Genomic DNA, 13,265 nt, shown 5'->3' with positions numbered 1-13,265 from the left:
ATTGCGAGCGGAGTGAGATGGTGGATGGATTAAAAGAAAACGCTCTGCAAAACTTTACATTCCTATGGAGTGCTCCATTGGAAAATAAGGAACACGTGATTGCAAATAGAAGCTGTGGCCCACGTGTGGGGTTAGGGGCCGTGTGAGATTAAAAGAAATGTACAACCAAGTTGAGTCACACATTCAAGGTAAGATTAAAGTAGTTGGGGCATTACCAGTTCGGTCGCAGCCGTGATGCACTACATAGATAGTGGGAGTCATGATGCAGAGGAGAACCAGATGGACAGCAAGGAACAACAGAGAAAAGGGTTGCCAATCCTCTGTTCACACTGGAACGCAATCACGCCACATTAACAAGAGCCAACCCCCGCCTCTTGCGGAAGACCGAAAACCCAATTCGAAGTCAGCTGTACTTATTTACAAAATCCTCATGTGAGTGCTTTGAAAGTAGACATAAACAAAGGACACCAATTCCTATCCCTTTATTCAAATTTGGAACATGCTTTAGCAACAAAACGTCACATAACGAGTACCGAGCGCAGAATCATTGTGTAATTTGCTCACATTTCTTAGTGATATAATACCGTAAATGGCACAAACTATTGATCTAAACAAAGGACACCAATTCCTATCACTTTATTCAAATTTGGAACATGCTTTAGCAACAAAACGTCACATAACGAGTACCGAGCGCAGAATCATTGTGTAATTTGCTCACATTTCTTAGTGATATAATACCGTAAATGGCACAAACTATTGATCTAAAATGTGAAAAAGATGGTTTTAGTTATTCGTCATATTATTAAGTTGGAAAGGAGTGAACTACTTAATTAAAACAAGATTCTGAGAATGCCAGTCACCAGATCCCTGTACGGCTATCGTCCGCTACGGACGTCAGTAAGGAGCAGAGCGTAAATGAAGGTCCATATACACTATGGATCAGAGGCGCAACTAGAGCCAAATTTCGGGGGGGTGGCTGAACTTTAAGCAATAGGCAGAGTGGAGCTGCAGGGGCTCTTAGAAGGGGTGAAACAACAGCAAGGCCTCATTAACATGCAAATGGTCTTTTAAAGACCTGTGAAGTGCTCGGGTGCGGCTGCTTTTTTGCCCGGGAAGGTGTCTCATCCCGGGCTGCCACACACGATGCGGGGGGGGGGCTGAAGCCCTTTGAGTCCAATGGGTGTTGCGCGCCTGCTATGGATGCGAGTGCAGGAATTTGGTTAAGTGTATTAATAATATATGCTGCTGTGTAGTGCTTAGAGGGTAGCGGTTTGGCTCAGTATTATGCCTTGTGAGCCTCACAATGAAACTGAGAATCACAATCTTAGGGGTAGGAGGAGCCAGGTGGCTTGGGGTTCTGCTGGAAAGCTGTATGTGTAGAAAGGGGATGGGTGTGTAATAATGATAATGATTCTTTAATGTAATTGAAAATTATACTGCGCTAAAATGAATAATTGTATGCTCATACGAGCCAAATAGTGGGTGTGCCGGCAGAGGAGGCTGGATCTACGCAGCTAAGCGGCCGCGCGAAAGTGAAAGTGATCGCGATCAAAGCGGCCGTGAATGTGAAAGTAAACGCGGTGCGCGCGCCCGCGCACATGCACTGTAGCTCTAGGCTGGCCTGGTAGCACTTTTGGGAGCCCACATATAAAATGTCTCTTCGAGCCTTTGGCTCGCGAGACCTAATGAGCAAGACCATATACTTGATTGTCAAAACTTTACTTTTGTGTTTCTCGACGAGACATAAAGGACCGAATCACAAAAATATTTTGACTGTCGCTATATCATGTCATAGGTGGTAAGATGAAGCAGTACATGTTTCGAACACCTTTTACACTGTATTAAGAAAGCAGGATTCTGGCAGGGGTATTGTGTGGCAAGAACGTTTGTCCATATTTGTTTTGGAGCATTTTGTTGTGGAGGTGATATGGTCTTTCTTTCTTCTCTTTGCTGTTGTGCTGCATTATTTTGACGGTGGCTGTTGTGGAGGTGATGTGGTCTTTTTTAGGTCTCGCTGAGCCAGCGCATGCGCTGCTCTGCGAGACATATAGGTGCCGATCACGATCCGGTAAAAAATTCCCCCGTGCGACTCGTATCGGGTCTTTTTACCGTACGAATCGTACAAGTGCCGTACGAACTGGCAATCACGATTCGCATGGTAAAAAGTCCATACGAACCGCACCGGGAATCATTCCCCACACGTCCTCGGGTCGGAAAATGTGTCCGACACGTCCTCGGACGATTTACCTTACAAACGTAAAAATCCAAGTCCGACCGAGGAATCACGATCCATCCCGTGCGTCCGAGCCTACAACCGTATGGAAAAAACACCGTCCGCACCGAACACCAATAGCAACCATGGAGACATGTGCCCGCATACGCGCCCAACACTCCCCCCAGCCCCCGTACGTCCGACACGTACCCCCCGTATATGTATACCCCCACCCGTCTATGTACACCCCAGTACGTTCCAGTCGTACCCCCACCCCAGTACGTGTCGTACCACCGTCAATGTACACACCCCCACCCCTGTACGTGTCGTACCACCGTCTATGTACACCCCAGTACGTTCCAGTCGCACCCCCACCCCAGTACGTGTCGTACCCCCCGTGTACCTACACCCCAGTACGTTCGAGCCACACCCCCACCCCAGTACGTGTCACAGCCCCGTCTACCTACACCCCAGTACGTTCCAGTCGTACCCCCACCCCAGTACGTGTCGTACCCCCCGTGTACCTACACCCCAGTACGTTCGAGCCACACCCCCACCCCAGTACGTGTCACAGCCCCGTCTACCTACACCCAGTACGTTCCAGTCGTACCCCCACCCCAGTACGTGTCGTACCCCCCGTGTACCTACACCCCAGTATGTTCGAGCCACACCCCCACCCCAGTACGTGTCATAGCCCCGTCTACCTACACCCCAGTACGTTCCAGTCGTACCCCCACCCCAGTACGTGTCGTACCACAGTCAATGTACACCCCCCCACCCCTGTACGTGTCGTACCACCGTCAATGTACACCCCCCCACCCCTGTACGTGTCGTACCACCGTCAATGTACACCCCCCCACCCCTGTACGTGTCGTACCACCGTCTATGTACACCCCCCCACCCCTGTACGTGTCGTACCACCGTCAATGTACACCCCCCCACCCCTGTACGTGTCGTACCACCGTCAATGTACACCCCCCCACCCCTGTACGTGTCGTACCACCGTCAATGTACACCCCCCCACCCCTGTACGTGTCGTACCACCGTCTATGTACACCCCAGTATGTTCCAGTCGTACCCCCACCCCAGTACGTGTCGTACCACCGTCAATGTACACCCCCCCACCCCTGTACGTGTCGTACCACCGTCTATGTACACCCCAGTACGTTCCAGTTGTACCCCCACCCCAGTACGTGTCGTACCACCGTCAATGTACACCCCCCCACCCCTGTACGTGTCGTACCACCATCAATGTACACCCCCCCACCCCTGTACGTGTCGTACCACCGTCAATGTACAACCCCCCACCCCTGTACGTGTCGTACCACCGTCAATGTACACCCCCCCACCCCTGTACGTGTCGTACCACCGTCAATGTACACCCCCCCACCCCTGTACGTGTCGTACCACCGTCTATGTACACCCCCCCACCCCTGTACGTGTCGTACCACCGTCAATGTACACCCCCCCACCCCTGTACGTGTCGTACCACCGTCAATGTACACCCCCCCACCCCTGTACGTGTCGTACCACCGTCAATGTACACCCCCCCACCCCTGTACGTGTCGTACCACCGTCTATGTACACCCCAGTACGTTCCAGTCGTACCCCCACCCCAGTACGTGTCGTACCACCGTCAATGTACACCCCCCCACCCCTGTACGTGTCGTACCACCGTCTATGTACACCCCCCCACCCCTGTACGTGTCGTACCACCGTCAATGTACACCCCCCCACCCCTGTACGTGTCGTACCACCGTCAATGTACACCCCCCCACCCCAGTACGTGTCGTACCACCGTCAATGTACACCCCCCCACCCCTGTACGTGTCGTACCACCGTCAATGTACACCCCCCCACCCCTGTACGTGTCGTACCACCGTCAATGTACACCCCCCCACCCCTGTACGTGTCGTACCACCGTCAATGTACACCCCCCCACCCCTGTACGTGTCGTACCACCGTCAATGTACACCCCCCCACCCCAGTACGTGTCGTACCACCGTCAATGTACACCCCCCCACCCCTGTACGTGTCGTACCACCGTCAATGTACACCCCCCCACCCCTGTACGTGTCGTACCACCGTCAATGTACACCCCCCCACCCCTGTACGTGTCGTACCACCGTCAATGTACACCCCCCCACCCCTGTACGTGTCGTACCACCGTCAATGTACACCCCCCCACCCCTGTACGTGTCGTACCACCGTCTATGTACACCCCCCCACCCCTGTACGTGTCGTACCACCGTCAATGTACACCCCCCCACCCCTGTACGTGTCGTACCACCGTCAATGTACACCCCCCCACCCCTGTACGTGTCGTACCACCGTCAATGTACACCCCCCCACCCCTGTACGTGTCGTACCACCGTCTATGTACACCCCAGTACGTTCCAGTCGTACCCCCACCCCAGTACGTGTCGTACCACCGTCAATGTACACCCCCCCACCCCTGTACGTGTCGTACCACCGTCTATGTACACCCCAGTACGTTCCAGTCGTACCCCCACCCCAGTACGTGTCGTACCACCGTCAATGTACACCCCCCCACCCCAGTACGTGTCGTACCACCGTCAATGTACACCCCCCACCCCTGTACGTGTCGTACCACCGTCAATGTACACCCCCCCACCCCTGTACGTGTCGTACCACCGTCTATGTACACCCCAGTACGTTCCAGTCGTACCCCCACCCCAGTACGTTCCTGGCGCACCCCCAACACAACCTCCTAAGTACGGAGCGCACCCCATGCCCCAACATCACAACCGCATGTACGAGTCGTACAAAGCCACACACAAGGACCAAATCGTACAACCAAATGGCCCATGTACACACCGTACACACGCTCAAAACGCACGTACACAACAAGGACAAAACAAAACAACTCAACAATACACCATTCGAAAGGCACACAGCCACTAAACATGGCCAACAACCACTAAAATAACACAATCACTGACCTGCAACTGTCAAAAACAAACAGAGGCCCAATACACCACCACTCCTTATAACACACCCACCCAAAATTCAAACACTGCCACACCCACCCATGGACCAATAAAAAGGGCCCACACACACAAACCATGAGCCTTTGCAACAGACCCACTGCTGCCAGACACCACAGAACCAGACTACAAGCGACACCACATCTTACACTTGCACACCTTCACACGACCACCCTCACAAACACCCTCTCATCACATTCACACACACACACAACCATCCACACCCCCCCCAACATCCACACACCCCCCACACCCACACCATCCCCACCCACACCCCTCACCATGCCCACTACCAAGAATCCAAAGTTCAGTCACCGAGAGTTGGAGGTCCTTGTTGATCAAATCCTCAGAGTCGAGCCACAGATCTTTGGAACATTGGTCAGAAGCACCAGCCAGGCAGCCAAAACAGCCATGTGGCAGACCATCGTCGATGCTGTGAATGCTGTTGCGGACACCAGGAGGACCAAGCAGGATTGCCAGAACAGGTGGTACGATCTGCGGAGGAGGGTCAGAGCCAAGAGACAGGAGGAACACGACCAGGCCAACGCCACCGGAGGAGGGCCCTCCCGCAGACCCGTACAGTACCATCCCTGGGAGGAGAGGGTGATGGCCATACTGCCGGTGGAGGCAGTTGAAGGAGTAGAAGGACTCCGAGACCCGGGTGAGTACACAAACAACGCACCTCACATGGGGGGAACTGCAACCACAACCAAAATTAATAACAGGCACGCAACCACCACAAGCCATCGCATTACTCAACCACACTCCATGAGCAGGCACATGCCACTGCTGCCACCATGCCCCATGCACCCAGCTGGACAATGTCAAGTCACAGGCCACAGAAGACAACAACACATGACACGGTAACCCGGATGGCGGGAGGGTGGGCACCAAGAATCACATAGTGCGACTCCAAAGCAGACAACAATGCCCTCTGCCCATATGGCCTAGGTCACAGCCAGACAAACACTGTGTCCCAACACAGGAATGACTTGCCAGCAAATGGCGGATGCCTTGCATCAACACATGGGGGTGAAGGCACTGTTTTGCACATGCCAGCAGCTAATGAACAGCCAACAGTGTGAAAGAGTGGCAGCACACACCACCACAGCAGCAGCGCACAGACACACAGCAGACAAAATGGGTGCCTGGAGATCAGAAACAAACTCACATCAACAGGCCAAGGGCCACTCAAAGATCTGCTAACAGTGTGTGCCCAGGAAGCTGGGCCAAGGTGACAGAGGGTGACACACGGAGGGAGGGAGAGGGGGACACAGAGGGAGGGAGAGGGGGACTGAGAGGGAGGGAGACACAGGAAGATGGACAGAGGGAGGAGGCTGACACACAGAGGGAGGGAGAGGGGGACAGAGAGGGAGGGAGAGGGGGACAGAGAGGGAGGGAGACACAGGAAGATGGACAGAGGGAGGAGGCTGACACACAGAGGGAGGGAGAGGGGGACAGAGAGGGAGGGAGAGGGGGACAGAGAGGGAGGGAGAGGGGGACAGAGAGGGAGGGAGACACAGGAAGATGGACAGAGGGAGGAGGCTGACACACAGAGGGAGGGAGAGGGGGACACAGAGGGAGGGAGAGGGGGACACAGAGGGAGGGAGAGGGGGACACAGAGGGAGGGAGAGGGGGACACAGAGGGAGGGAGAGGGGGACAGAGAGGGAGGGAGAGGGAGACAGAGAAGGAGGGAGACACAGGGAGAGCAAATCAGTCCTGTGGTGTGTGGGAATGTCTGCTCGTCAGCAGGTGGACTGCGTGCATGTAGACAAGGGTGGCCAGTGCCAGAACCCCCCCTCTTCATCATGGCAAAACGCAGGGCCATGTCACAACCTGTACACGAGCACAAGGACAGCCACCTGCATCATATGAGTGTGTGGATCCACTCCATGTGCACATGTACAGTGCTACAAGGAAGGCGCAAATGCATAGCTCGGCACACATGCACACTCCACTGCTGACTGCAGTCACACTTGACGCAGCAAGTAAGACTGTGCCACACATAGTTAAAGGGGCCAAATTGGTGCCCAAGGGACACACACATGCACAAGTGCACTGTGAGTGGAATGCAAGACAGATCCTAATTCCAAGAGGAAATGTGCCAACTTTGTAACGGATGAAACATGGATGTTGCATGGATCAAAATTAACATTTTCTCTCTCACACACAGGTCAACGTCGTGCTGCACCCCCCAACACTGGGGGGGAACACTCACAGGACCCGGATCTGCAGGAGACCGATCCCACCGGCAGCGACCACTCTCACCACTCTGCGGACGACCCCGACCGACCTGGCCCCTCTGGTGTCCAACCACCTGCAGCACCTGCGTCAGGTACAACCGTGCCAACCACCACCCCCACTCCTGCCACATCCCAGGAGACACCCAGGATCCCTGCCCCAACACCACAATGCAGCCAGGCTCGCCAGGAGGGACACGGTGTCCCGGGCACCCAGGAGGAGGCAGGCGACAACGCCAATGCCACCCCTCAGGGGTCCCGGAGACCCGATGTGCCCACAAGTGCAGGCCAGACGCAAGTGGGCAGGGGTGGTGGGAGTGGAGGACGGCGGAGGCGCGAGCCTGACCAGTTGGCTGGGGATCCGGTATTTTCACATGTCCGTAACATCCTGGACTCATACCGGCAGGACACCACGGGCATGGCCCAGGTTGTGTCCGTCCTCGAGGGGATCAAGGTCCAGCAGGCCCAGCAACATGCGGAGCTAATAGCCTGTCTACAGCTACACCAACGGAGGATGGAGGACAGACAGGCTGAGCAAGTGACGGCGTCCCAGGGGATTCACGCTGAACTCCGTCGGATGGCCGACACCATGGCCGACCCTCCCTGTGCCAGAAGGCGGAGAACATCACCACCCACAGGGAGGGATCATGAGGAGGAGGAGGAAACATCCGACGGAGCATCCCAGACGTCGTCACGGCCTGCTGCTGAGGTTCCCCGCAGGAAGCCGGGTCGTCCACGGAAAGGACCGTGAGGGTGGCTGCTACATCACCATCTCCCAGGACACCTGGCCTGGCACCTGGCCCACTGGAGCAACAGCATCACAGCATCAAGAGACATTCTCTGCCACATGGCCCTGCTGGTCACTGGCTGACCAATGTTGACAAAGACTGTGGCATGGACTATGAGGATTTCCAATGGCAAGGACACCAACTCCCCTACTGAACTTTGGATTCCCTAATCCCGGAAAGCCCCCCACTTTGTCCCCCCCCCCCCCCCTAATAAATCACACTATTAAGAGTAGATGCCTGCTGGTAGCATTATTACCTAACATGTGTCTTGTACAGTCTAAACATGCCTGAGTCATCTGTTCACTTCAACCATCCACACCCTGGGGCCTGAGTCTGGCACAGGACACATGGGTCACAGTTTATTAGGCAAGACAGACATGGAGCACCATACACACCCGTGATGTGCAGAACCAGCTGAGGGGGTGGCCGAACAACCGTGCTGACAGACACATTGAGTACAGCAACAGTCATGCGCAGAGGTCAGGGAACCTGGCCCGTGTCCTGGGGGGCACCCAGGTACGTGTAGACAGGTGGCAGAACCATGTCCTGCAAGCTTGAGTCCGGTGGATGCAGAGAATGGGGGCCTGGACAACGTTGGATGCATGGGGATGGCACATGTCACACTACCCACACAGTCATGGACATCATGCCCAATACACAGTCTCAGCACACACACACAGCTTGCATCTTGCCACTCGACACATTGACACATAGCCACAATCTGGGAATACCATGCCAGACATGCAGGATGCACCGTGCCAACACACCAGCATTGACTGAGCAGAGGCACCTTGGAGGCATAGGGACACCTTTAATAGTCATGTTTTTGGGATTGCAGAGGCAACTTGAAGTACACATGAACACATCATGTGGAGTAACATGTGGCTCAAACACTGGCACCCCCCTTCTGCAGCACAAATGCGTGATAGCCATGGTACTGGCACACAAGCGTCGGCTAACAGCTAAATACCCACAGCTGCACACGGAGAGCCTGCCATACACCATAGATCCGCTGATGTGGAAGTCCCACGCCATGTCAAGCCAATGTCAACCGTATGTGTCCGAGGGCAGTGTCACACACATTGATGCCATCATCACAATCCACCATCCCATCACTGATGACTGACAACCAGGCAGCCCATCTATTCTGGTGTACCCAGCTGCATGTCGTGTCCCATGGGGATGCAACATGACTGCAGAGGAACCAAACCCCGACCTGGGCAGTGTGCACACATCGTGAACAACTGCCACACCCAATACACCCCAGATGCATCCCTTACCCCATGGAGACTTCCAAACGTGTCCGTGCCTGTAACGCTGAGTCAGCCCACGATGCCATGTCCATGAGGAATAGCAGTGCCACAACAATGCAACCAGCAGATGGCATGCGCAGGTACCTGGGGAAGAGAGACACACAAGAAGTCAGCCACAAAAAGCACAGCCACTTGCATGTGCATTGACTCGACACATGTATGGATGACAACATGCTAGGTCACAATTATGACTGGGGAAATACTACCATCACTGCCACCATCACTCCAGTGACACACCCACACACACCTCTGACTCACGTGCCATACATGCAGGTGGACACACACATCACAACACATGCCACACGGGGACCAAGGCGTGCACACTCAGACACTGGTACTCACCACTAAGCAAAGAAGTCGCGTATGAGCCGAGTCCGGATGTCCTCTTGCGGCTCCACATCCTCCACATCACTAGCCCCATTGCCAAGCCCTTCGTCCTCCACGGGTGGATGGTCCTCGTCATGTTGATTCAGGATGAGTGGCACAGCTCTTTCAACTGCCATGTTGTGCAGCATGCAGCAGACCATGAAGATCTTGCAAACCTTTGCCGGGGCATATGGGAGTGCGCCGCCGGTCTTGTGGAGGCACCGGAATCGGCTCTTCAGCATGCCAAACGTCCTCTCTATCACTCGCCTTGTCCGGCCATGGGCGGTGTTGTAGCGGAGCTGGGCCGGCGTGATGGGGTTGCGGAGAGGTGTCAGCAGCCAAGGCATGTTGGGATAGCCAGCGTCCCCTACATGGGAAGCACATGGACATCGTTAGAACTGGCGAAGCGGTAGTGCTGCTCGGCCAAACAGAATACAGGACAGACAGACTGTACCCACCAACAACACATGCTCGTTCGTTGCGCAGCTGCATCATCATATCAGGCATCCCGCTACGCCTCATGATGTAGGCATCGTGTGCTGATCCTGTGAAACGAGCACAGACATGTGAAATCACCATGTTGGACAGACACACCACAAGGGCATTGATGGAGTGGTAGTGCTTCCGATTGCGGTACGCCACCTCCCGTGCGTGTGGTGGTACCAAACCTACATGTGTCCCATCTATGGACCCAATGACATGGGGCATCCCTCCCAGGGCATAGAAACCACGCTTGACCTCAGTCATCTGTTCAGGGGTTGGGAACTTGATGAAGTCATCCAGGTGAATCAACATGGCCTCCAAGAAATCATGCAGCACACCGCTGAACATGCTCTGGGACATGCCACCAACATGAGCTATGGTATTTTGGAAGGTACCCGTGGCAAGGAAATGTAGGGCAGCCATTACCTTCAGCTGGGGTGTCAGTGCCGTAGGATACCTGTGCTGCGGTTGCAGGTGTGGTGCCAGTCTCGCCGTCAGCTCCAGAATCAACGGTTGGGTGAAGCGGTAGAGCCGGATCCTGTCATTCTCCTGCATGGTGGCCAAGTCTGGAATTCTTCGGGCAACAGGAGGCGCTCTGCAGTAATTTGGAAGTGACAAGGAAGAGTGAGTGCACTACGAGAACAACTCATGTCTACTGAGCACATGTAAATCTGGCAATACACACATGCCACATAGGGAGTCAGGCATGTGCTACATGCCCAGGACACGTATGGATGCAAGGTGACACTCCTTCCAAGATCCAGCTACACACGGTGATTGAGAACCTCCCCATGCCACGCCATGGAAATAGCTGTGTCCCAGTGCAAGTGCACTGCCCGACGCAAGACAGGAGTGACATACACCCACACATCAGCAGAAGTGTGATGCCGATTGCAGAGACTGGCAGCGGAACACTTGAGCCACAGGTCACATGACATTACACTAGTCCAGCCCACACACCTTGCCATGAAGGTGCACATGTCATGACTCACCACACATTCCTTGTGAGTTTGCTGACATGGCCTTGTCACGCTACTCCGTGTCCCTTGCATACATGTGCACATCACATCCGAGAACACATGTGGCATGGTGTTGGGAACAGTGTGCAATGACAATCTACACACAGCCACATGTTGGTTGCTGCAACGGCTGCAGCTTTTGAGGGTGCCACAACATCAACCTGATGTAAATCCCGGACACATATATGGCATAGTCACATTGTGCACTCTGGGTAGTGAAAAGTCATGTGTCATGAACCCTGTACCTGGCATCATGGGACACTTCCGTGTGTTGGTGTCGGTGCCATGCCAGTGACGCTCACCCCAAGTGCGCAGTCCCACATGCACACATGTCAAAGGAGTCAAGGGCATGCCTGGCACACATTGCACCCTCACACAGTACACATGTACACATCTCATCATACATCTGGTGCCTTCTCCACTCAGGAGGCATGTTCCACATCACAGCCTGTGACACCTGTGCCCCACACATGTGGTAATGCACAGACGATGCCTTGATGTCCATTCCTGGACAAGTATGTCCATCCATGGACAAGTATGTCCGCCCTATTCCTACATGTGTGTCGCCTATCACCACAGTGATGTGTAAAATCCGCCGTACTGCTGCTGAGAGGGCCTGTGCATGTTCCCAAATCACTGTGGGAGTGCTGCCGTATGTGTACCCATCGTGATGGCGAGCGTAGATGCGAGTGTACGGTCCGTGTCACTACGGGTACGCATACGCGTGCAGACCCATAGTGATGGAGAGCGTAGATGCGAGTGTACGGCCCTATCACTATGGGTCTGCACGCGTATGCGTACCCGTAGTGGTACGGACCGTACACTCGCATCTACGCTCACTATCACTATGGGTCTGCACGCGTATGCGTACCCGTAGTGGTACGGACCGTACACTCGCATCTACGCTCACTATCACTATGGGTCTGCACGCGTATGCGTACCCGTAGTGGTACGGACCGTACACTCGCATCTACGCTCACTATCACTATGGGTCTGCACGCGTATGCGTACCCGTAGTGGTACGGACCGTACACTCGCATCTACGCTCACTATCACTATGGGTCTGCACGCGTATGCGTACCCGTAGTGGTACGGACCGTACACTCGCATCTACGCTCACTATCACTATGGGTCTGCACGCGTATGCGTACCCGTAGTGGTACGGACCGTACACTCGCATCTACGCTCACTATCACTATGGGTCTGCACGCGTATGCGTACCCGTAGTGGTACGGACCGTACACTCGCATCTACGCTCACTATCACTACGAGTACGCATACGCGTGCAGACCCATAGTGATGGAGAGGGTAGGCATGCATGTACGGGCCGTTGCCATGCATTTGGGGTGCCCTAGGGCCCCCACACGCACCGTACCTGTGTGTGATGCTCCAAATTACATAGGGGACAAGTATTAAGGCCTACATGCATGCTGGTTGTCATGGAGACCAAGTTCAAAATTCGAAATTGTTCTGGAAGGTGCACAGCAGAAGTCAGTTGGAATTTGTCTACTTTGTTGCAATGTGTTTGTGGGGCTGACATCATGCAGGAGAATGAAACCGATAGAGAACACACAGACTGCTAGGGTTTGGTGGAAACATAGGATGCAAATGTGAGTGACCAATCTCTCTGTACTCCTGTGCATGAGACTGGGCAGAAGGGCACATATAAGGCAGCCAGGTCCCATGAGGGAGCACTTGCCTGCACATCTTTGCATTCGTCGACCCAGCTGCTGCTACTGATTCTCTGGAACCATGTCAAGGGCTGTGGAGAGGACACAGCCATTCACCCTGGAGGAGAACATGGCTCTGCTGGATGTGATCCTCCCACAGTACCC

The 13,265-nt window shown here is 54.4% G+C and overlaps 1 long non-coding RNA gene across 1 annotated transcript; it reads right to left on the bottom strand.

Annotated features, from left to right (window-relative positions):
- Positions 1-10,242: 10,242 nt before the first annotated feature.
- LOC146831057 (uncharacterized) lies at positions 10,243-11,002 on the bottom strand. Its single transcript, XR_014961229.1, has 3 exons — positions 10,869-11,002; positions 10,387-10,473; positions 10,243-10,295 (listed from the first exon to the last, which is right to left on the bottom strand). It is a non-coding gene; the product is annotated as an uncharacterized LOC146831057 (long non-coding RNA).
- Between the last annotated feature and the right edge of the window lie 2,263 nt (positions 11,003-13,265).

Source organism: Triturus cristatus, chromosome 5_1 (genome assembly GCF_964204655.1).
Source record: "Triturus cristatus chromosome 5_1, aTriCri1.1, whole genome shotgun sequence".
In the NCBI taxonomy this organism is placed as follows: domain Eukaryota; kingdom Metazoa; phylum Chordata; class Amphibia; order Caudata; family Salamandridae; genus Triturus; species Triturus cristatus.
This window is presented reverse-complemented; position numbering and strand designations above follow the sequence as displayed.